This window comes from Impatiens glandulifera, chromosome 4 (assembly GCF_907164915.1).
Source record: "Impatiens glandulifera chromosome 4, dImpGla2.1, whole genome shotgun sequence".
NCBI lineage: Eukaryota > Viridiplantae > Streptophyta > Magnoliopsida > Ericales > Balsaminaceae > Impatiens > Impatiens glandulifera.
The window spans coordinates 11,284,380-11,312,175 of record NC_061865.1 but is presented as its reverse complement, the minus strand read 5'-3'; the positions used below and the strand labels follow the sequence as shown (position 1 = coordinate 11,312,175).

The 27,796-nt window shown below is 25.1% G+C and overlaps 2 long non-coding RNA genes and 2 pseudogenes across 2 annotated transcripts; all 4 read left to right on the top strand.

Moving 5' to 3' along the window:
* Positions 1–269: 269 nt before the first annotated feature.
* On the top strand, positions 270–7,971 carry LOC124934719 (annotated as a pseudogene).
* A 2,295-nt stretch (positions 7,972–10,266) lies between these two features.
* LOC124937001 lies at positions 10,267–12,963 on the top strand. Its single transcript, XR_007099198.1, has 3 exons — positions 10,267–10,381; positions 11,099–11,161; positions 12,744–12,963. It is a non-coding gene; the product is annotated as an uncharacterized LOC124937001 (long non-coding RNA).
* A 1,927-nt stretch (positions 12,964–14,890) lies between these two features.
* On the top strand, positions 14,891–22,132 carry LOC124934718 (annotated as a pseudogene).
* A 2,712-nt stretch (positions 22,133–24,844) lies between these two features.
* Positions 24,845–27,549, top strand: LOC124937009. Its single transcript, XR_007099202.1, has 3 exons — positions 24,845–24,959; positions 25,683–25,745; positions 27,330–27,549. It is a non-coding gene; the product is annotated as an uncharacterized LOC124937009 (long non-coding RNA).
* The last annotated feature ends 247 nt before the right edge of the window (positions 27,550–27,796 follow it).

The following is a 27,796-nucleotide window of genomic DNA, read 5'->3' as shown; positions in this document are numbered from 1 at the left end:
TATTGGTTAAACGAGTTTTAAAAAGTGTTGATCAAGTTAAAAACGTATTAAACAGAGAAAATAAATTAAATAATTGTGAAATGGTAAAAAATATGTTAAACTAGCCAAAAATATTTTAAACGAGTCAAAAACGTAATAAATATGTTAATATTTAAAATTTAATTTGGATACTCAAATCATACTCAACCCATACCCAACCCATATTAATAAATAATATGGGTTGAATAATGAATTGACTCAATTTAATTTGAGTTGAATATGAGTCGAATATGATTGAGTTTACCCGTTTGCTTAACCCCTAATTAAGGGTACCTCTTTCTCGTTTACCAATTCTTTCGGGTCTATTTCTGTCTGAAGAACACCAGAAAGAATTCCAAATCTTTGTTGTATATTTTTTTGTTGCAAAACTTTTTTGAAAATTAGAGTTCATTTAAATCGTAAATTTTAATTTTAAAAACATATTAGTTATATATTATTATTATTTATATATAATTAAATTATTTTATAATAACAAATTAAATATATATATATATTTAATTAAATAATAATAATAAATAAATGACACGAAAAAAACTTATATTAATTCATAATTTATTTATTTATAATGGAAATCGTATAATATTATTGTGAGCAGATGTGCATTTAGCGGTATTAACTTGTTTTAATTTTGTTAATTTTTTTTAGATTCGATAGAGATTTGCGATGGAGAACAGATGCGAAAATCATACCAATACGTACATTGTGAAAGTTCGAACAGTTACCAAGTAACACCCAAAGCCATGGAAGTTGCATACCAAAATGCACAATCCATGAACATGAAAGTGAGAAGGGTGCTCATAACAAATCCCTCAAACCCTTTAGGGGTAACTATCCATCGCTCCACTCTCGAGGAAATCTTCAATTTTGTTGTCCAAAAGAACATCCATCTCGTCTCAGACGAAATCTACTCAGGATCTGTGTTCTCATCGCCTGATTTTGCTAGTATAGCCGAGATCTTGGTATCCAAAAATTACAAAGAAGTTAAGAGAGTTCACATAGTCTATAGTCTCTCAAAAGACCTCGGACTCCCAGGGTTTAGGGTCAGGACTATATACTCGTACAATGACAAAGTTGTGACAATCGCTTGAAGAATGCCTAGTTTCACTCTTATCTCCTCTCAAACACAACATTTGCTCACATGCATGTTGTCGGACAAATTTTTTACAGAGAAGTATATAAAAGTGAACCGCGAAAGATTGTTAAAGAGGCAACAACTTATGGTAAATAGATCGAGGGAGTACGGAATAGAGTGTTTGGAAGGGAATACATGTTTGTTTTCTTGGATGAACTTGAACCCGTTTCATCCGTTTCTTGAGGAAACGACTATGGAAAGCGAATTGGTTCTTTGGAATTCAATAGTAAATGAGGTCAAGTTGAATATTTCTCCGGACTCGTCTTGCCATTGCATGGAGCCTAGATGGTTTAGAGTTTGTTTTGCCAATATTTTTAACCGTTTTAAGTTTATGAGCGGGTCAACCCACAATCTAACCAAAATATTCATTACTCTCACATATATATCCAAATTAACCACAACTCTCGACCCGGCAATTCGAACACATTAAAAAATAAGCATTATTATATATATATATATATTATTTAGTTAAAAAGTTGGAATTTATATTATTAAAATGTCACGCGTTCATCAAATTTGGTGTAAATTTAAAATATAAAGTGTTATTAACCTAGTTTGTTAAAATGTTGTACTTGTTTTGTAGGGTTGCAAGTTCAAACCATACTTATAGCTTTTTAAATTTTATTTTTTAACCGTTTTAAGTTTATGAGTGGGTCTACCCACAATCCGACCCAAATATTAATTTACTCTCACATATATATCTAAATTAACCACAACTCTCGACCCGATAATTCAGACACATTAAAAATTAAGCATCATTATATATAGAGAGATTAGTTAGTTAAAAAGTTGAACTTATATTGTTAAAACGTTCCATGTTCATTATATTTGGTGTTGAATTTAAAATATAAATTCTTATTAGCCTAGTTGGTTTAAAGGTTATATTTGTTTTATTAGGTTGCGAGTTCAAAACATACATATATAATTTTTAATTTTATTTTTAACCGTTTTAAGTTTATGTGCGGGTCAACCCACAATACGACCCAAGTATCAATTACTCTCACATATATTCCAAATTAACCACAGCTCTCGATACGGTAATCCGGACACTTTGAAAATTAAGCATCATTATATATATATAGATTAGTTAGTTAAAAATTTAAATTTATATTGTTAAAACATTCTACGTTCATCATATTTTGTGTTGAATTTAAAGTATAAAGACTTATTAGTCTAGTTGGTTAAAGAGTTGTAATTGTTTAAATAGGTTGCGAGTTTGAAACATACATATAGTATTTTTTAATTTTATTTTTAACCGTTTTAAATTTATGGGCGGGTCAACCCACAATCCTACCCAAGTATTCATTCACTCTCACATATATATTCAAATTAACCACAACTCTCGACCCGACAATCCGAATACTTTGAAAATTAAACATCATTATATATAGAGAGATGAGTGTGTAATTTAATTTTAAATGTAAATTAAGGTGAAATTTAATAAAATAAAAATAAATTTGTTAATGGTAGAATTAGCATTAATGTCTTAAATAAGGTAATTTAAAAAAAAATGTTATTAATTGCTAATGTAAGTATAAAATATTTATATTTATTGTTATAACATATGTAACTTACATACTCCGAATAAAATGTCAATGAATATAAGGAAGATGCAAGAAAGAAGCAAGTAAGACTAACTATTGGATTAATGATATACTAGTTGGTTGGATTAAAATTTTGATGAATGATTTTATAGTTTAATTTTCAACTAAATATATTTTTTCACTCTAATTCTTTTCCACACATTGTCTTACAATTTTTCACTCTATAATTTCAAAATAGTTTTTTCTTTTCTAGAGTGTTTTTCGAGTTTTTGACTTCACTATTTCTGTGTAAAACCCGGTTATTGGATTTAGGTAATTTTATCAAGTTCGTTGTTGTAGTAGTTATTTAAGAAAATATGGTCGACAACAAACAATTAACTTGACAAGGTTAAAGTTATCATAGATAGTTTTCATGACAAAAAAAATGTCTTCTAAAGAAGAAAATAAGAAGTTATATTGAAAAATATAATAATGATGTATTATAATTTAATTTAAATTATTAAGTTAATATTTTATATTATGCTCTCATGTTTAAAGTTTGTAAGGCAAATATTTAATGTAAGACTTAGGGGAGAGTGAAGAGGATGACCCTAAAGCTTCCCACGGCGCCGACCCTGGTCAATGTCAATGAAAGTCAAGTCGGGTCGGGTCAGATTTAAGGTTTAGGGCAAGAGAATCGAAGACAAAAGAGACTAAGGAAAGAGATGTATAATTTTAAATAAATAAAAAAAATATATATATAAATAAATGATGATGGGTAAAAAAGAGGTGACATTAAATTGTTTAAATTTTAAAATAAATGACAGCTAAAAAACTGATGGATGAAGGTGCGCCCAATAAGAGTCCGAATACCCACCCATCAAACGACTCTTTATGAGCTGGATTCCAAACACCAAATATTTATTATATTTATTATATTGTGAAGAGAGATAAGAGATGATAAGGACAGTAGATAGAGGAGAGAGAAGATCAACGAATCTTTATAGCAATATAAAACAAACAAACAAAAATATAAATGAAGAGAGAGAATAGGGTTTAGGGACAGAGGAGAGAATAAAAATGTATGCAAATTAATTATATATAACACATGTCACCATTTTATGACACATGTCACAACATGCAAGTCTACGTGTAACACTAACAAGTCATGTGACTATTAAAATATTTTTATTTAAAAATATATATATTTATAAATGATGATGTTAAAAGAAAAGTGACATTAAATAGTTTTAATTTAAAAATAAATGACAGCTCAAAAATTGATTGATGAATGACGAGAAGGCCCCAATAAAAATTCAAATCTACTAATTTCACCACTAGTTTTTTTTACAAATCATTTAGTTATAAACTTATTATATAAGTATATTATATAATTATTTACTTAAGAAGAGAGAATATCAAATATAAGCATGCAAATTAGTTATAACACATGTCATAATTGGAAGAATGTTGTAACAGACATTGAAGGTAATATGCGACTATTAAACTGTTTGTATTTAAAATAAAAAATAAAATAATATTGCTAACTCAATTAAAATTGATTATATATATATATATATATATATATATATATATATATATATAAATAGGTAAAAATATATATATATAAATAGGTAAAAATATAACATTCTCAATCAGATGAATTCCCTAAACAAAATACAATTGTGATATTATTTAACTTTCTCTGATAATTATAACAAATGTTTCTTTATTATATACATAAATAAATTGTGATTAATAATATATTCATGATTAAATATAGACTTTGCTTTTAATAATTAAATATAATCAATAATATATTCCTATATAATTGTTATAATGTAATTTATAAATTTTAATAATTAAACTTATTAATAGGATTGGTTTATTTTTAATTGTTTATTGACTAGACTATTAAGTAATTTATAATTTATTTTTTAAAATAAAAATATTATAATTAATTAAATAAAAATTATATAAGTCCCATCTAGCGTACATCTGAAAACCCTAATAGATTATTGATTATTAGTTCTTCCTTCCGCATCTTCGCAGTCTTCTTCTTCTCTATCCATTCTTTTTATTTTATCTTCAGAGTTAATCGAGGTTGTTGAGGTTGTTGCGAGTTAACAGAGTATAACTACAGTGAGTATGGTTATTGATTTTTGTATTGTTAATAATCTTTTTTTGTCTCTGGTTGATCTAGTTTATTAGTTTATTTGGCACCGTTCATATCTTCACTAATTTGATTTGATATATTTGCAGATAACTACATTTGAGTGCAAATCTCGTGTAAACTCTCTCAATAAGCTCTCGGGTTTTCTGAGTTTTCTGAATAATGTGGAATATCAGGTTTATCCCTCTTATCTTTACCCTCATCTTACAGATCTGATCTGAAATTTTGTTTTACTAAATTTTTGTTTGTTGTTGGTTTTACTTGTTATTTATTTGATTAATTAATGAAGTGTTTCAAAATAGTGTAATCACTTCATTTGAGAGCTTATATTTTCAGATTCTATCAATTCTTTACCTATCCCTTCTTGAAACCAACATGAAAAAACCCCTAAATGAAAAACTATGTCTCTGTTCCATAGGCATAAAATTATTTTAAAAAAATATTAGGTGATAAATATAATATTATATATATAAATATAATAATATATATATAAATAAAATAATATATATATATATATGCTTATTTAAAGGATAAATAAGTGATTTTTTAAAATAAATTAAGATTAATATATATATATATATATATTATAATACAAATTTAATAATTAATATTATTTTTAAAATTAATATTATCATCTCACTAGTATTGTATTAAATTTTTTAATTATTAGAAACTTTAATAAATACAATTTTTTTATGAACTAAGTAAGTAATATATATTTATTATTGCTATTATTTTTTATGAATTTTGCTTTTTCTAATGGAATATGCAACTAATGATTTTGGATTTTCAGGTTTTTTTTTTTAAATATTGTTTGATAAAAAATAAGTTATTTAAGATTTATTTAAGATACATAATTTAAGTGTTAGAATGATAATAAGATTATAGAAAACTTATTTTTTTAAAAACAAAAAAAAAAATATAAAAAATCCAAAATTACTCAAGATTAAACTACCCCTAATTGTCCAAAGCCTAGTACATTTTCTTTTATAATGTGTACTCTTTTATTTTAATTTGGAGGTTATAATTTTCAGATTTTTATCTACTTTATTATCTCTCGCCCTCATTAACTAAAATGAAAATTAACATTAGAAATGGAGATTAGAAATGGAGGGTCCAATATCAATTTTTAAGTTTGATAGATATTTTAATATTAAGAATTAGAATAAAAATAAAAATATTATAAGACTTTTTTTTTTATGTTAGTGTAATTTTATAGTTCTTAATTCTATTTTTTTTAATATTTTTCAAACAAAATAACTTATTATTTTATTATTTAAAACACGATTAAAGTTTTCATTTATTTTTTTTTTTGAAATTTAAGATTTTTTTTTCCAGTAACTTAATTATCATTTTGAACTTTTATATATATATATATATATATATATATATATATATATATATATATATATTATTTTTTAATTTAAAAAGTTAAAATATGAAATAAATATTTTTATTTTTTTTATATATATATATATATATATATGAAGTTAACATGGTGAATTATATCTTTTTTTTCTAAAAAAAATCGAAACACATCAAAATTTGTTTGACCCTTGAATTATACTAAATGATTTTTTTTACAGAAAATTAAAAATTTAAAATTTTCTTGACCTTGAACTATACTAATTGGTTAGATGTGTCAAAACAATATTTTAATAAAATAAATAATGTATATTAAAATAATGTTTTTTAATATTTTTTTACCAAATAAGAATTGAAATTGAATTACAATTTTAAGTTTTTCCATATGAATTGAATTGTAATTAAATGTCAATTCTAATTCTACAAATTCAAACATACCTTAAATGAAAACTAAGATATCTCTCAATTTTCTATGCACAAGTTTATTTAAATTTTTTATTTTATTTTTATCACTTATTTAATTGTATTTAAAGTGAGAAGTAGATAGTAGTTAAAATAACTCAGATAATAAATATACCTATTAAATTGACTTTAAAGTAGTAATTATGTGATAGTTAGATAAAATGATTAAAATAATAAATATATTTATGTAAAGACATTAAATAAGTAATATATAGTTAAAATAAATTAAAATAAATATATATTTTAATACAAAATAAATAATTAATATTAGAAATCTCTCTATTATCCTATTATAAGTTTCTAATTATTAGAAAGTTTAAGAGGTAAAGTTTATTTTTATCAATTTTGCATGAATCATGTTTGATCTTTGAAAAATATTATTGAATGAGAAAATAGGTAAAATGTTAGAAAAATGTTTAAAAAAAATTCAAAAAATTCAAAAATAAGTCTTGTGATCAAACAAGCTTCTTCGGAGTGTCCAAAGTTTTACATAGAGTGTGTAACCATATATATAGTTGATCCGCGTGCTCATCAATCCTCTGTCTTTTATACAAACCCTATTCAAAACTTCGCCTCCTTCATTCATTCCGCTCAAGTGAACTTGTATTAGGGTTCTTGAAACACTCTCTCTCTCTCACAACACACACACACAAACATATACTTGCTGTTGCATGTCCATGGAAGGAAACTGTTCAACAAATACGTCTTCTTTGGAGAAGATATCATCCATTTCTAAATTCATAGCTTTTAAGAGAACCTGTATTAGCAAAGAACTTGATTCCTGCAATAATGCATGTAGGGAAGTTGAAGAGCATCTAGATTCATCGGTGAAGGTCATTAATGAAATGATCCTTGAGCTCAAGGCAAAAGAAGAAGCTTTGGATTTGAGAGCTATGTCGTTTATTGAAAATCAAGATGCAGTTGAGATGTTAAAGATCTCTTTGGTGAATCGATGTGTAGAACTTGACCGTAGGGAGGCAGAATTCTCTCGGTTTCAAGAGGAGAAGATGGAGTATTTGAGGACAACTGGGGATCAGATGAAAAGTAGCCAAAGAGAAATGGATCACAAGGTGGCTGCTTATGATTCCTACTATAGGGAAGTGACAGCTTTCAATTTAAATCTCCATAAACAATTGGAAGATCTTCATGTCAAGCAGAAAAAACTTGAAGAAGATCGGAATCAACTCGAAGAAAGGCAGAATATACTGCTGCAAGCGGGAGAAACTATTCGAAACACGCTGGAACGAGTTGGTGCAAAGGGAGAAACTTTTGGATGAACGTTGGAATGATATGGTACAGAGGGAAAAGGTGGTTGAAGGGATTGAAAATTGATGTTTGGTACGTGGTTTTAATCGATGAACAATTCCCGTATATTCTCGGAAATCATTCAATCCCTTCAATATTGGAGGAATAAAACTCATTTCAATCTCTCCTCTATATTCTCTCTACTCTCCTTTTACTCAACATCCATTTTCTCTATTATTTTTTTATTCTTTTTTTTTTTCTTTTATCCTCCTCTTTATTCATTTTCTTCTCAATTCTATATGAAGTTAATATATGTAAGCTTATTTATTAAAAAACAAATATAGTTTTGACTATATATTTATTGCTTCTAATTGTTTTATTTAACATGATATTTTACAATTTTAGTGTTTCTCGTTTAATTAATTTTAATATAAGATAATAATTTTTTACGTATCAAAATTAACTACGAAAAATATATTAATATAAACTAAAATTTATAATATAAACCAATCAAATTACATCAACAATCATTATAATAATTAATAAAAATATAATAAAGAGAATACAAAATTTAATATAAAACTTATTAATAATTTATTTTACTTTTGACTAATTATTTCTCTTTTTTTAAATTTATTTATTTTTACTTCTATATATTAGATTAATTTATTTATTTATATAATTTTTAATTGATAATAATAAAAAGAGAATAAACAAAATTAATAAATATATTATTATCAATGATTTATTTAGCATGATATTTTAATAACTATCAAAAATTAATTTTATTCAAATAAACTCATCTTTTAATTAAATTCAAATAAACACGTTAAAATTTTTAATATAAACAAATCAAATATTGATAATAATTAATATATATATATAATAAAAAATTAAATATAAAATTTATTAATTTTTTTTTATTTTGACTAATTATTTTTCTTTTTCTTATTTATTTATATATATATATATATATATATATATATTGAATTAATTGATTTATTTATATATTTTTTAAATGAGTAATATTAAGAAAACAATAAAAATAAAAATAATAAAGTTTATAACTATATTAAATTAAAGAGAATATAAAACTTATTAATATTTTTATTTTAATAAATTATTTCTCTTATATATATATATATATATATATATATATATATATATATATATATATATATATATTTTGAATTAATTGATTTATTTATATGTTTTTTTAAATGAGTAATAATAAGAAAATAATACAAAAAATTTAATAAAGTTTATAAATACATAGAAATTAAATATAAAATTTATTAATTACTATCAATAATATTATTAACAGTGATTCCTCCATTCAAACCAAACACTATCAATGTAATGATATTTATAACATGTCATTCTCATCCACACATCTGTCCATCTCAATCTTATTCTATTCTGATTTCTTTATTTGAACCAAACGCCCCACAATGTTTAAGCATTTTTTTTCTTATAATACAGAATTCAAGAAAGTAATAGCAACTTGTTAAAAAAAAATATTCCCAACAAACAAATAACTTGACAAAGTTGAAGTTATTATAATTGATTTTTATTAATAAAAAAAATGTATTCCAAGAAAAAAAAAGGTTATACTGAAAAATATAATAATTATGTATTATAATTTAATAAAAGTAATTTAATTAAGATTATTAAGTGAATGTATATTATATTCTTAGGCAAATATTTAATGTAAGATGTGAGGGAAATATAAATCTTGACGAAGTTGATGCAAAACTAAAAGGCCAAATTGATGAGGTGGAAGCAAGGAAAGTAGAAGAACATAGACCAATGCCTAGAACTACATGGTCTACAGAAAGAGGTTTTTCTGGACGCACTTCACCACAAAGAGTAGAGAAAGTGATGCACGAAGACTTATCAAGAAGATCCTACTCTTCTTACCCTCAGGATTCTTTAGAATCTCCATCAAGAGAGAGAGTTTATAACACCTCTAGGGAACTATTGACATCTGCAAGACATGATGAATTACTTGGAGTTCCACCAAGAAGAGCAAATGGAGCTCGATCAAGAAACGCAAAGGATTGTGGGGAATCGTGCTCCAGATCCTTATATGATTTCTAGTACTGGTCCACCTGCTATTACTGCTAAGGCCAAACCGATGGCAGGACGTAAATGAGGTTAGCAGATATCAGAAGAATTACATATACTTTCTTCTCCTTGTGCTGTGATCATGGCTAACGGCTGCCTCATTTGATTTCCTTAATATGGGTGTGACTGAACTTATGATAGAATCTTGAAATATAAGTTGGAGACAAAACTTGTACATTTATACTTTAGAATTGCTAGTATTAGTTATTTTTTAAGAAACAATTGGTTTTGTAGAGCGAGCAGCACCAAACAGTGAGTGGTTTGTTGAATGCCCTGGGTCTGCAGAAATATGCTGTTCTTTTTCAAGCTGAGGAGGTAAGCTATTTCTTCTGTTGTTATGCTCTATGTAACATCATATCCTCATGGTGAGAAAGATGTTTGAGTTTCTATATTCTTCAGGTAGACTGGTTGCACATCAAGTTCATTGTATTATAACAAATTATAATTGGGAAACTGAAAACAGGGGCTGTCATGAAACTGGTTAAATGTTCTTAGATGAGCCTAAATATTTGATTAAAAATAATAGACATTAATGAAGGATATCTAAGAGCTTGTTTGATCTTGGTTTATTTGAATAAGATAGATCTTGTTTGTTGTTTGGTTCAAAACATTGGATTATTTAGGTTCATTTACCATTTTACCCTTACCTTTAATTTATAATAAATAAAGTTTAAAAAATGAAGGGTATTTTTTAGTTTATGATTTAAATGATGAGATTGAAAAAGTGTTGTTTATTGGGATGGTGGATTATTTGGAAATAACTATTGCATGAAATTTGAACATAGTAGAAGTGTTAAGGAATGGTATAGTTATATGTAAAGTTACTAGCAGTGAAACTGTGTATTACCTAGTTCAACAAAGAGACAGGACTGTCGTAGTTATCTCAATTTAAATTGAGAAATAACTTTATTGAGTTGAGTTATATAGTTTTCATTTTGAGGCTTTTAAATTTATCTATAAAAAGTTAATTAAGATATTCTAGTATTTTTTGATTGATTATGCACTCTCAACATCTTCCCTTGCAAATTTCAGGTGGATATGTTAGCACTTAAACAAATGGGAGACAAGGATTTGAAGGACTTGGGAATACCAATGGTATGGTCTTTTTTCTCTTTAGCACCACCAATGCATAAATAATTTATTTCATCACTTTGCTTGGAAATCATACTTTTGAATTATTAGGAAGTCATTTGTCTGGATAAAATAATTAACTCTTACTATTTGTCTGAGCTTGGATTGGATGTTAATATCATTTGGTTAAAAGATTGAGCCCAATTGTCCTATAAAAAACTGTCAAAATCGAGAGTTTTCGTAAAATCGTTTGTATAAATAAACTCGTAAAATCGAGAGTTTGCGCAAAACCGTAAAAGTTTACGTAAAAGCAAATAATTGATTTAAAATAAAATTAATTCATCTAAATATAGATAAATAATTGATTATTATTAAAAATTAATCAATATATTAACAAACTATTATTATAAACAAATAAAATTTATGTATCATAATTATTGTATTTAAAATATTTGTTGTTAAATTATTATAATATAAAATATCATAATCATTTATAATATTTATTATGAAAATTAAAATATAAAAACTAAATACCTACATTATAAAAATAAATCAATTATAAACTATTCATCAAAATAAAAATTAATAATTAAACTATTTTATCTTTCCAGATAATTTAATATATATATATATATATATATATATATTAATTATTTATTATGATAACCCTAATTGCTTCCTTTCCGACTCCTCCAAGTACCCTCTCCTCCATTGTTCTCTCTCATTGTTTCCTCCATTGTCGCCTCTTTTTACTTTCATTTTTTCTGATTTTCTTCTTTTACTAATAATCTTTTGTTTCACATTCTATTATTGACAAATGATTGTAGCTTGAAGAATCTAACTATGTAGTCTTCAAAGAACAGACGAGCATTCAACAAGAGAGGAGAAGAGCTAAGAATACAAAAATCGGGTCGATGTTACCGATTTAAACGAGTTTGACGAGTTCACGGTATTAACTCGCGATTTCAGATCGATTTTACTACTGACGGAGTTTCTTAAACTCTTGACTCGTTTGCTTGAGTTGACTCGTAAACTCGAACGAGTTCACGAGTTAACTCGTGAGTTTGACAACTTTGGTCTGGTTTGGTATCATAGCTGATATTGATTGACATTGTATAGAAGTTAACCAAAACTTCCATAGCTAGATTACGAAATGTCTCAGATTCGATTCCCCACTAAGGGCTTGTTTGATCTTTGGTTATTAGGGTTTTTTCTGGGTTTTGTCCTAAAAAACCTTGTTTGATGAAATTTTAAAAAAATTAGTTTTTAAAGTTAAAAAGTCAAAAATATCCTTTAGTTTTAAATATAAATTAATTTTATATAATTAAATAAGGGTAATTTTGGTATTTATATATATAAAATGATTGATTAGATAGTTGAAATGATGGATGAAAGGATGTTTGGGTTTTAGGATAAAATCCTGGAAAAACCCAAAAAACCAGTTCATCAAACGAGCTCTAAGAGTGCCCTAACCTAGAGTGGGTCAAGCTTACAAAAAAAAAAGTTGTGTCCTTTAACTTGTGGTTATTTATTTATACAATGCGATAATGAATGACCTGGTTGAAATAAAAGAAAAACTTACAATTTGTTTTGTGCCTTTGAAAAGGGTCCAAGGAAGAAGATTCTACTTGCAGTATGCCCCCCTTCTAGAGTAAGGCCATCACAAATCTGATTAAATATTTTGGAGATCTCATTATTATCAGTAGTAGTAGGAATTTATTATCATATGTTGTGTACTTGAAAAAATGTTAAAAAAGGTTTGGGAGAAATATATAAGTTGTTGGATGAAAAGAGAGTGTTTCTCTCATTTTATCATTGATTTTTAATTTTTGTTGTATATATTTTTTTTTTGTTGATATCTGTCTGAAATTTATAAATCTGTTTGTTCTTGATTTACTTGTTATTTTTTTATTTTCATTTTGACTAATTGTGTCATACATATAATTTTCCAAAATTCTTCATTAGTGAATGTTCAGTTTTGATTAACTCAAACTCCAACCATAACCCAAATTCAAAATATTAATTTAAGTATGTTAATTTGGTTTGAATTTGGGTTGGAATGAATTATTAGGTTATTCATTACTCAAATTAAATAAATTTAATTATTTTCTATTTAATTAGTTTACAGAATTCATGTTTTTCTTAATTGTTATTTGATATTTTCATTATTTAGTAAAAGAAAATAATTGGTCTATACTCAAGTGGAGATAAAAAAAATATTATTTTAAAAATTATTAATATTATATATTTATTTTATACATTTCAGTAATAAAAAAACATGTTATAATTGTTAACATTATAGATAATTAATAATCTCTTTAATATCTAGGTTGGTTTAAAAAAAAAAGTTCATAGTTAGATGATGCATGTACTTGTACAACTAATTTAAATGTATCTACTAAAAAATTTGATTATTTAACTTTTTTTTTAGTAAATTTTAATTAACTTTTATTTTTAAATTTATATATTTATTAATTAAATAATAATATATTTTTCTCTCTTTTTATATTAATAAATGTACCTACCCTCTTTTTTTTTTTATCTTTTTCATAAATTTGTTATTATTTCTATATGAATATTTATTGATTATTTTAATTTAATTTTATATATATAAACATTCATCATTAATTATTTTAATTTTATATTTTTTTATGTTTTTTCTTATATTAATATTAATAATTAATTATTCTAAAATTGTTTGATTTTAATGAATGAAAATAATAATGACTTTTCATTTCAACAATAAAAAAATCCTTTTTAACGCAACACAAAAATAAATAAATTAATTATCCAGAATTGGATAATAATAGCAAGTCATTCAATAAACACCAAAAAAGTAATAATAAAAGACAAAACAATATTTTTACGAATAAAAATTAAATAAAAAATTATTAATTTCATTTTTGTTCATACAAAAATAATAAGAAATAAATTCTTCAAAAAAATATTACATTAAAACATAAAATTCATACATAAGTTAAGTTTTTTTAAAAAATGAGAATTTAAAATTATGAAAAATAAAATCTGATGAAAAAAAATAAATAAAAAGAGAAACTAATATAAAAATAAAAATTTAAGAATAAAATAAATTATCTAATTTAATTAATGTAAAAGAAGGAAATAAAAAATATATTAATATTTAATAAATAAATATATAAATTTAAAAATAAAAATTAACTAAAGTTATTAAAATAGGCTAAATAAGCTAATTTTTTATAATAAGAATGTTTAAATGATCATTTATTATTATATATGTCTAAGTGAACTTTTTTCTTAAAAATAAGTAAGTTTATTATAATGAAGACCTTGTTTATTCATTTCACCTATTATTTTATCGATTAATTTATTAATTAAATAACGAACCAAAACGTGGTAAGATATCAAAAGTGTGTTAAACGAGCCAAAAACGTATTAAACAAGTAAACAGCGTATTAAACGGATCAAAACAAATTAAATAATTGTTAAACAGGTCAAAATGTGATCAATATTGGTTAAACGAGTTTAAAAAGTGTTGATCAAGTTAAAAACGTATTAAACAGAGAAAATAAATTAAATAATTGTGAAATGGTAAAAAATATGTTAAACTAGCCAAAAATATTTTAAACGAGTCAAAAACGTAATAAATATGTTAATATTTAAAATTTAATTTGGATACTCAAATCATACTCAACCCATACCCAACCCATATTAATAAATAATATGGGTTGAATAATGAATTGACTCAATTTAATTTGAGTTGAATATGAGTCGAATATGATTGAGTTTACCCGTTTGCTTAACCCCTAATTAAGGGTACCTCTTTCTCGTTTACCAATTCTTTCGGGTCTATTTCTGTCTGAAGAACACCAGAAAGAATTCCAAATCTTTGTTGTATATTTTTTTGTTGCAAAACTTTTTTGAAAATTAGAGTTCATTTAAATCGTAAATTTTAATTTTAAAAACATATTAGTTATATATTATTATTATTTATATATAATTAAATTATTTTATAATAACAAATTAAATATATATATATATTTAATTAAATAATAATAATAAATAAATGACACGAAAAAAACTTATATTAATTCATAATTTATTTATTTATAATGGAAATCGTATAATATTATTGTGAGCAGATGTGCATTTAGCGGTATTAACTTGTTTTAATTTTGTTAATTTTTTTAGATTCGATAGAGATTTGCGATGGAGAACAGATGCGAAAATCATACCAATACGTACATTGTGAAAGTTCGAACAGTTACCAAGTAACACCCAAAGCCATGGAAGTTGCATACCAAAATGCACAATCCATGAACATGAAAGTGAGAAGGGTGCTCATAACAAATCCCTCAAACCCTTTAGGGGTAACTATCCATCGCTCCACTCTCGAGGAAATCTTCAATTTTGTTGTCCAAAAGAACATCCATCTCGTCTCAGACGAAATCTACTCAGGATCTGTGTTCTCATCGCCTGATTTTGCTAGTATAGCCGAGATCTTGGTATCCAAAAATTACAAAGAAGTTAAGAGAGTTCACATAGTCTATAGTCTCTCAAAGACCTCGGACTCCCAGGGTTTAGGGTCAGGACTATATACTCGTACAATGACAAAGTTGTGACAATCGCTTGAAGAATGCCTAGTTTCACTCTTATCTCCTCTCAAACACAACATTTGCTCACATGCATGTTGTCGGACAAATTTTTTACAGAGAAGTATATAAAAGTGAACCGCGAAAGATTGTTAAAGAGGCAACAACTTATGGTAAATAGATCGAGGGGAGTACGGAATAGAGTGTTTGGAAGGGAATACATGTTTGTTTTCTTGGATGAACTTGAACCCGTTTCATCCGTTTCTTGAGGAAACGACTATGGAAAGCGAATTGGTTCTTTGGAATTCAATAGTAAATGAGGTCAAGTTGAATATTTCTCCGGACTCGTCTTGCCATTGCATGGAGCCTAGATGGTTTAGAGTTTGTTTTGCCAATATTTTTAACCGTTTTAAGTTTATGAGCGGGTCAACCCACAATCTAACCAAAATATTCATTTACTCTCACATATATATCCAAATTAACCACAACTCTCGACCCGGCAATTCGAACACATTAAAAAATAAGCATTATTATATATATATATATATTATTTAGTTAAAAAGTTGGAATTTATATTATTAAAATGTCACGCGTTCATCAAATTTGGTGTAAATTTAAAATATAAAGTGTTATTAACCTAGTTTGTTAAAATGTTGTACTTGTTTTGTAGGGTTGCAAGTTCAAACCATACTTATAGCTTTTAAATTTATTTTTAACCGTTTTAAGTTTATGAGTGGGTCTACCCACAATCCGACCCAAATATTAATTTACTCTCACATATATATCTAAATTAACCACAACTCTCGACCCGATAATTCAGACACATTAAAAATTAAGCATCATTATATATAGAGAGATTAGTTAGTTAAAAAGTTGAACTTATATTGTTAAAACGTTCCATGTTCATTATATTTGGTGTTGAATTTAAAATATAAATTCTTATTAGCCTAGTTGGTTTAAAGGTTATATTTGTTTTATTAGGTTGCGAGTTCAAAACATACATATATAATTTTTAATTTTATTTTTAACCGTTTTAAGTTTATGTGCGGGTCAACCCACAATACGACCCAAGTATCAATTACTCTCACATATATTCCAAATTAACCACAGCTCTCGATACGGTAATCCGGACACTTTGAAAATTAAGCATCATTATATATATATAGATTAGTTAGTTAAAAATTTAAATTTATATTGTTAAAACATTCTACGTTCATCATATTTTGTGTTGAATTTAAAGTATAAAGACTTATTAGTCTAGTTGGTTAAAGAGTTGTAATTGTTTAAATAGGTTGCGAGTTTGAAACATACATATAGTATTTTTTAATTTTATTTTTAACCGTTTTAAATTTATGGGCGGGTCAACCCACAATCCTACCCAAGTATTCATTCACTCTCACATATATATTCAAATTAACCACAACTCTCGACCCGACAATCCGAATACTTTGAAAATTAAACATCATTATATATAGAGAGATGAGTGTGTAATTTAATTTTAAATGTAAATTAAGGTGAAATTTAATAAAATAAAAATAAATTTGTTAATGGTAGAATTAGCATTAATGTCTTAAATAAGGTAATTTAAAAAAAAATGTTATTAATTGCTAATGTAAGTATAAAATATTTATATTTATTGTTATAACATATGTAACTTACATACTCCGAATAAAATGTCAATGAATATAAGGAAGATGCAAGAAAGAAGCAAGTAAGACTAACTATTGGATTAATGATATACTAGTTGGTTGGATTAAAATTTTGATGAATGATTTTATAGTTTAATTTTCAACTAAATATATTTTTTCACTCTAATTCTTTTCCACACATTGTCTTACAATTTTTCACTCTATAATTTCAAAATAGTTTTTTCTTTTCTAGAGTGTTTTTCGAGTTTTTGACTTCACTATTTCTGTGTAAAACCCGGTTATTGGATTTAGGTAATTTTATCAAGTTCGTTGTTGTAGTAGTTATTTAAGAAAATATGGTCGACAACAAACAATTAACTTGACAAGGTTAAAGTTATCATAGATAGTTTTCATGACAAAAAAAAATGTCTTCTAAAGAGAAAATAAGAAGTTATATTGAAAAATATAATAATGATGTATTATAATTTAATTTAAATTATTAAGTTAATATTTTATATTATGCTCTCATGTTTAAAGTTTGTAAGGCAAATATTTAATGTAAGACTTAGGGGAGAGTGAAGAGGATGACCCTAAAGCTTCCCACGGCGCCGACCCTGGTCAATGTCAATGAAAGTCAAGTCGGGTCGGGTCAGATTTAAGGTTTAGGGCAAGAGAATCGAAGACAAAAGAGACTAAGGAAAGAGATGTATAATTTTAAATAATAAAAAAATATATATATAAATAATGATGATGGGTAAAAAAGAGGTGACATTAAATTGTTTAAATTTTAAAATAAATGACAGCTAAAAAACTGATGGATGAAGGTGCGCCCAATAAGAGTCCGAATACCCACCCATCAAACGACTCTTTATGAGCTGGATTCCAAACACCAAATATTTATTATATTTATTATATTGTGAAGAGAGATAAGAGATGATAAGGACAGTAGATAGAGGAGAGAGAAGATCAACGAATCTTTATAGCAATATAAAACAAACAAACAAAAATATAAATGAAGAGAGAGAATAGGGTTTAGGGACAGAGGAGAGAATAAAAATGTATGCAAATTAATTATATATAACACATGTCACCATTTTATGACACATGTCACAACATGCAAGTCTACGTGTAACACTAACAAGTCATGTGACTATTAAAATATTTTTATTTAAAAATATATATATTTATAAATGATGATGTTAAAAGAAAAGTGACATTAAATAGTTTTAATTTAAAAATAAATGACAGCTCAAAAATTGATTGATGAATGACGAGAAGGCCCCAATAAAAATTCAAATCTACTAATTTCACCACTAGTTTTTTTTACAAATCATTTAGTTATAAACTTATTATATAAGTATATTATATAATTATTTACTTAAGAAGAGAGAATATCAAATATAAGCATGCAAATTAGTTATAACACATGTCATAATTGGAAGAATGTTGTAACAGACATTGAAGGTAATATGCGACTATTAAACTGTTTGTATTTAAAATAAAAAATAAAATAATATTGCTAACTCAATTAAAATTGATTATATATATATATATATATATATATATATATATATATATATATAAATAGGTAAAAATATATATATATAAATAGGTAAAAATATAACATTCTCAATCAGATGAATTCCCTAAACAAAATACAATTGTGATATTATTTAACTTTCTCTGATAATTATAACAAATGTTTCTTTATTATATACATAAATAAATTGTGATTAATAATATATTCATGATTAAATATAGACTTTGCTTTTAATAATTAAATATAATCAATAATATATTCCTATATAATTGTTATAATGTAATTTATAAATTTTAATAATTAAACTTATTATAGGATTGGTTTATTTTTAATTGTTTATTTGACTAGACTATTAAGTAATTTATAATTTATTTTTTAAAATAAAAATATTATAATTAATTAAATAAAAATTATATAAGTCCCATCTAGCGTACATCTGAAAACCCTAATAGATTATTGATTATTAGTTCTTCCTTCCGCATCTTCGCAGTCTTCTTCTTCTCTATCCATTCTTTTTATTTTATCTTCAGAGTTAATCGAGGTTGTTGAGGTTGTTGCGAGTTAACAGAGTATAACTACAGTGAGTATGGTTATTGATTTTTGTATTGTTAATAATCTTTTTTGTCTCTGGTTGATCTAGTTTATTAGTTTATTTGGCACCGTTCATATCTTCACTAATTTGATTTGATATATTTGCAGATAACTACATTTGAGTGCAAATCTCGTGTAAACTCTCTCAATAAGCTCTCGGGTTTTCTGAGTTTCTGAATAATGTGGAATATCAGGTTTATCCCTCTTATCTTTACCCTCATCTTACAGATCTGATCTGAAATTTTGTTTTACTAAATTTTTGTTTGTTGTTGGTTTTACTTGTTATTTATTTGATTAATTAATGAAGTGTTTCAAAATAGTGTAATCACTTCATTTGAGAGCTTATATTTTCAGATTCTATCAATTCTTTACCTATCCCTTCTTGAAACCAACATGAAAAAACCCCTAAATGAAAAAACTATGTCTCTGTTCCATAGGCATAAATTATTTTAAAAAATATTAGGTGATAAATATAATATTATATATATAAATATAATAATATATATATAAATAAAATAATATATATATATATATGCTTATTTAAAGGATAAATAAGTGATTTTTTAAAATAAATTAAGATTAATATATATATATATATATATATTATAATACAAATTTAATAATTAATATTATTTTTAAAATTAATATTATCATCTCACTAGTATTGTATTAAATTTTTAATTATTAGAAACTTTAATAAATACAATTTTTTTATGAACTAAGTAAGTAATATATATTTATTATTGCTATTATTTTTATGAATTTTGCTTTTTCTAATGGAATATGCAACTAATGATTTTGGATTTTCAGGTTTTTTTTTTTTAAATATTGTTTGATAAAAAATAAGTTATTTAAGATTTATTTAAGATACATAATTTAAGTGTTAGAATGATAATAAGATTATAGAAAACTTATTTTTTTAAAAACAAAAAAAAAAATATAAAAAATCCAAAATTACTCAAGATTAAACTACCCCTAATTGTCCAAAGCCTAGTACATTTTCTTTTATAATGTGTACTCTTTTATTTTAATTTGGAGGTTATAATTTTCAGATTTTTATCTACTTTATTATCTCTCGCCCTCATTAACTAAAATGAAAATTAACATTAGAAATGGAGATTAGAAATGGAGGGTCCAATATCAATTTTTAAGTTTGATAGATATTTTAATATTAAGAATTAGAATAAAAATAAAAATATTATAAGACTTTTTTTTTATGTTAGTGTAATTTTATAGTTCTTAATTCTATTTTTTTTTAATATTTTTCAAACAAAATAACTTATTATTTATTATTTAAAACACGATTAAAGTTTTCATTTATTTTTTTTTTTGAAATTAAGATTTTTTTTCCAGTAACTTAATTATCATTTTGAACTTTTATATATATATATATATATATATATATATATATATATATATATATATATATATTATTTTTTAATTTAAAAGTTAAAATATGAAATAAATATTTTATTTTTTTATATATATATATATTATATATGAAGTTAACATGGTGAATTATATCTTTTTTTTCTAAAAAAAATCGAAACACATCAAAATTTGTTTGACCCTTGAATTATACTAAATGATTTTTTTTACAGAAAATTAAAAATTTAAAATTTTCTTGACCTTGAACTATACTAATTGGTTAGATGTGTCAAACAATATTTTAATAAAATAAAATAATGTATATTAAAATAATGTTTTTTAATATTTTTTTACCAAATAAGAATTGAAATTGAATTACAATTTTAAGTTTTTCCATATGAATTGAATTGTAATTAAATGTCAATTCTAATTCTACAAATTCAAACATACCTTAAATGAAACTAAGATATCTCTCAATTTTCTATGCACAAGTTTATTTAAATTTTTTATTTTATTTTTATCACTTATTTAATTGTATTTAAAGTGAGAAGTAGATAGTAGTTTAAAATAACTCAGATAAGAAATATACCTATTAAATTGACTTTAAAGTAGTAATATGTGATAGTTAGATAAAATGATTAAAATAATAAATATATTTATGTAAAGACATTAAATAAGTAATATATAGTTAAAATAAATTAAAATAAATATATATTTTAATACAAAATAAATAATTAATATTAGAAATCTCTCTATTATCCTATTATAAGTTTCTAATTATTAGGAAAGTTTAAGAGGTAAAGTTTATTTTTATCAATTTTGCATGAATCATGTTTGATCTTTGAAAAATATTATTGAATGAGAAATAGGTAAAATGTTAGAAAAATGTTTAAAAAAATTCAAAAAATTCAAAAATAAGTCTTGTGATCAAACAAGCTTCTTCGGAGGTGTCCAAAGTTTTACATAGAGTGTGTAACCATATATATAGTTGATCCGCGTGCTCACAATCCTCTGTCTTTTATACAACCCTATTCAAAACTTCGCCTCCTTCATTCATTCCGCTCAAGTGACTTGTATTAGGGTTCTTGAAACACTCTCTCTCTCTCACACAACACACACACAAACATATACTTGCTGTTGCATGTCCATGGAAGGAACTGTTCAACAAATATGTCTTCTTTGGAGAAGATATCATCCATTTCTAAATTCATAGCTTTTAAGGAGAACCTGTATTAGCAAAGAACTTGATTCCTGCAATAATGCATGTAGGGAAGTTGAAGAGCATCTAGATCATCGGTGAAGGTCATTAATGAAATGATCCTTGAGCTCAAGGCAAAAGAAGAAGCTTGGATTTGAGAGCTATGTCGTTTATTGAAAATCAAGATGCAGTTGAGATGTTAAAGATCTCTTTGGTGAATCGATGTGTAGAACTTGACCGTAGGGATGGCAGAATTCTCTCGGTTTCAAGAGAGAAGATGGAGTATTTGAGGACAACTGGGGATCAGATGAAAAGTAGCCAAAGAGAAATGGATCACAAGGTGGCTGCTTATGATTCCTACTATAGGGAGTGACAGCTTTCAATTTAAATCTCCAGAAACAATTGGAAGATCTTCATGTCAAGCAGAAAAAACTTGAAGAAGATCGAATCAACTCGAAGAAAGGCAGATATACTGCTGCAGCGGGAGAAACTATTCGAAACACGCTGGAACGAGTTGGTGCAAAGGGAGAAACTTTGGATGAACGTTGGAATGATATGGTACAGAGGGAAAAGGTGGTTGAAGGGATTGAAAATTGATGTTTGGTACGTGGTTTAATCGATGAACAATTCCCGTATATTCTCGGAAATCATTCATCCCTTCAATATTGGAGGAATAAAACTCATTTCAATCTCTCCTCTATATTCTCTCTACTCTCCTTTTACTCAACATCCATTTTCTCTATTATTTTTTTATTCTTTTTTTTTTTCTTTATCCTCCTCTTTATTCATTTTCTTCTCAATTCTATATGAAGTTAATATATGTAAGCTTATTTTATTAAAAAACAAATATAGTTTTGACTATATATTTATTGCTTCTAATTGTTTTATTTACCATGATATTTACAATTTTAGTGTTTCTCGTTTAATTAATTTTAATATAAGAGAATAATTTTTTACGTATCAAAATTAACTACGAAAATATATAATATAAACTAAAATTTATAATATAAACCAATCAAATTACATCAACAATCATTATAATAATTAATAAAAATATAATAAAGAGAATACAAAATTTAATATAAAACTTATTAATAATTTATTTTACTTTTGACTAATTATTTCTCTTTTTTTAAATTTATTTATTTTTACTTCTATATATTAGATTAATTTATTTATTTATATAATTTTTAATTGATAATAATAAAAAGAGAATAAACAAAATTAATAATATATTATTATCAATGATTTATTTAGCATGATATTTTAATAACTATCAAAAATTAATTTTATTCAAATAAACTCATCTTTTAATTAAATTCAAATAAACACGTTAAAATTTTTAATATAAACAAATCAAATATTGATAATAATTAATATATATATATAATAAAAAATTAAATATAAAATTTATTAATTTTTTTTTATTTTGACTAATTATTTTTCTTTTTTCTTATTTATTTATATATATATATATATATATATATTGAATTAATTGATTTATTTATATATTTTTTAAATGAGTAATATTAAGAAAACAATAAAAATAAAAATAATAAAGTTTATAACTATATTAAATTAAAGAGAATATAAAACTTATTAATATTTTTTATTTTAATAAATTATTTCTCTTATATATATATATATATATATATATATATATATATATATATATATTTTGAATTAATTGATTTATTTATATGTTTTTTTAAATGAGTAATAATAAGAAAATAATACAAAAAATTTAATAAAGTTTATAATACATAGAAATTAAATATAAAATTTATTAATTACTATCAATAATATTATTAACAGTGATTCCTCCATTCAAACCAAACACTATCAATGTAATGATATTATAACATGTCATTCTCATCCACACATCTGTCCATCTCAATCTTATTCTATTCTGATTTCTTTATTTGAACCAAACGCCCCACAATGTTTAAGCATTTTTTTTCTTATAATACAGAATTCAAGAAAGTAATAGCAACTTGTTAAAAAAAAATATTCCCAACAAACAAATAACTTGACAAAGTTGAAGTTATTATAATTGATTTTTATTAATAAAAAAAATGTATTCCAAGAAAAAAAAAGGTTATACTGAAAATATAATAATTATGTATTATAATTTAATAAAAGTAATTTAATTAAGATTATTAAGTGAATGTATATTATATTCTTAGGCAAATTTAATGTAAGATGTGAGGGAAATATAAATCTTGACGAAGTTGATGCAAAACTAAAAGGCCAAATTGATGAGGTGGAAGCAAGGAAAGTAGAAGAACATAGACCAATGCCTAGAACTACATGGTCTACAGAAAGAGGTTTTTCTGGACGCACTTCACCACAAAGAGTAGAGAAAGTGATGCACGAAGACTTATCAAGAAGATCCTACTCTTCTTACCCTCAGGATTCTTTAGAATCTCCATCAAGAGAGAGAGTTTATAACACCTCTAGGGAACTATTGACATCTGCAAGACATGATGAATTACTTGGAGTTCCACCAAGAAGAGCAAATGGAGCTCGATCAAGAAACGCAAAGGATTGTGGGGAATCGTGCTCCAGATCCTTATATGATTTCTAGTACTGGTCCACCTGCTATTACTGCTAAGGCCAAACCGATGGCAGGACGTAAATGAGGTTAGCAGATATCAGAAGAATTACATATACTTTCTTCTCCTTGTGCTGTGATCATGGCTAACGGCTGCCTCATTTGATTTCCTTAATATGGGTGTGACTGAACTTATGATAGAATCTTGAAATATAAGTTGGAGACAAAACTTGTACATTTATACTTTAGAATTGCTAGTATTAGTTATTTTTTAAGAAACAATTGGTTTTGTAGAGCGAGCAGCACCAAACAGTGAGTGGTTTGTTGAATGCCCTGGGTCTGCAGAAATATGCTGTTCTTTTTCAAGCTGAGGAGGTAAGCTATTTCTTCTGTTTGTTATGCTCTATGTAACATCATATCCTCATGGTGAGAAAGATGTTTGAGTTTCTATATTCTTCAGGTAGACTGGTTGCACATCAAGTTCATTGTATTATAACAAATTATAATTGGGAAACTGAAAAACAGGGGCTGTCATGAAACTGGTTAAATGTTCTTAGATGAGCCTAAATATTTGATTAAAAATAATAGACATTAATGAAGGATATCTAAGAGCTTGTTTGATCTTGGTTTATTTTGAATAAGATAGATCTTGTTTGTTGTTTGGTTCAAAACATTGGATTATTTAGGTTCATTTACCATTTTACCCTTACCTTTAATTTATAATAAATAAAGTTTAAAAAATGAAGGGTATTTTTTAGTTTATGATTTAAATGATGAGATTGAAAAAGTGTTGTTTATTGGGATGGTGGATTATTTGGAAATAACTATTGCATGAAATTTGAACATAGTAGAAGTGTTAAGGAATGGTATAGTTTATATGTAAAGTTACTAGCAGTGAAACTGTGTATTACCTAGTTCAACAAAGAGACAGGACTGTCGTAGTTATCTCAATTTAAATTGAGAAATAACTTTATTGAGTTGAGTTATATAGTTTTCATTTTGAGGCTTTTAAAATTTATCTATAAAAAGTTAATTAAGATATTCTAGTATTTTTTTGATTGATTATGCACTCTCAACATCTTCCCTTGCAAATTTCAGGTGGATATGTTAGCACTTAAACAAATGGGAGACAAGGATTTGAAGGACTTGGGAATACCAATGGTATGGTCTTTTTTCTCTTTAGCACCACCAATGCATAAATAATTTATTTCATCACTTTGCTTGGAAATCATACTTTTGAATTATTAGGAAGTCATTTGTCTGGATAAAATAATTAACTCTTACTATTTGTCTGAGCTTGGATTGGATGTTAATATCATTTGGTTAAAAGATTGAGCCCAATTGTCCTATAAAAAACTGTCAAAATCGAGAGTTTTCGTAAAATCGTTTTGTATAAATAAACTCGTAAAATCGAGAGTTTGCGCAAAACCGTAAAAGTTTACGTAAAAGCAAATAATTGATTTAAAATAAAATTAATTCATCTAAATATAGATAAATAATTGATTATTATTAAAAATTAATCAATATATTAACAAACTATTATTATAAACAAATAAAATTTATGTATCATAATTATTGTATTTAAAATATTTGTTGTTAAATTATTATAATATAAAATATCATAATCATTTATAATATTTATTATGAAAATTAAAATATAAAAACTAAATACCTACATTATAAAAATAAATCAATTATAAACTATTCATCAAAATAAAAATTAATAATTAAACTATTTTATCTTTCCAGATAATTTAATATATATATATATATATATATATATATTAATTATTTATTATGATAACCCTAATTGCTTCCTTTCCGACTCCTCCAAGTACCCTCTCCTCCATTGTTCTCTCTCATTGTTTCCTCCATTGTCGCCTCTTTTTACTTTCATTTTTTCTGATTTTCTTCTTTTACTAATAATCTTTTGTTTCACATTCTATTATTGACAAATGATTGTAGCTTGAAGAATCTAACTATGTAGTCTTCAAAGAACAGACGAGCATTCAACAAGAGAGGAGAAGAGCTAAGAATACAAAAATCGGGTCGATGTTACCGATTTAAACGAGTTTGACGAGTTCACGGTATTAACTCGCGATTTCAGATCGATTTTACTACTGACGGAGTTTCTTAAACTCTTGACTCGTTTTGCTTGAGTTGACTCGTAAACTCGAACGAGTTCACGAGTTAACTCGTGAGTTTGACAACTTTGGTCTGGTTTGGTATCATAGCTGATATTGATTGACATTGTATAGAAGTTAACCAAAACTTCCATAGCTAGATTACGAAATGTCTCAGATTCGATTCCCCACTAAGGGCTTGTTTGATCTTTGGTTATTAGGGTTTTTTCTGGGTTTTGTCCTAAAAAACCTTGTTTGATGAAATTTTAAAAAAATTAGTTTTTAAAGTTAAAAAGTCAAAAATATCCTTTAGTTTTAAATATAAATTAATTTTATATAATTAAATAAGGGTAATTTTGGTATTTATATATATAAAATGATTGATTAGATAGTTGAAATGATGGATGAAAGGATGTTTGGGTTTTAGGATAAAATCCTGGAAAAACCCAAAAAACCAGTTCATCAAACGAGCTCTAAGAGTGCCCTAACCTAGAGTGGGTCAAGCTTACAAAAAAAAAAGTTGTGTCCTTTAACTTGTGGTTATTTATTTATACAATGCGATAATGAATGACCTGGTTGAAATAAAAGAAAAACTTACAATTTGTTTTGTGCCTTTGAAAAGGGTCCAAGGAAGAAGATTCTACTTGCAGTATGCCCCCCTTCTAGAGTAAGGCCATCACAAATCTGATTAAATATTTTGGAGATCTCATTATTATCAGTAGTAGTAGGAATTTATTATCATATGTTGTGTACTTGAAAAAATGTTAAAAAAGGTTTGGGAGAAATATATAAGTTGTTGGATGAAAAGAGAGTGTTTCTCTCATTTTATCATTGATTTTTAATTTTTGTTGTATATATTTTTTTTTTTGTTGATATCTGTCTGAAATTTATAAATCTGTTTGTTCTTGATTTACTTGTTATTTTTTTATTTTCATTTTGACTAATTGTGTCATACATATAATTTTCCAAAATTCTTCATTAGTGAATGTTCAGTTTTGATTAACTCAAACTCCAACCATAACCCAAATTCAAAATATTAATTTAAGTATGTTAATTTGGTTTGAATTTGGGTTGGAATGAATTATTAGG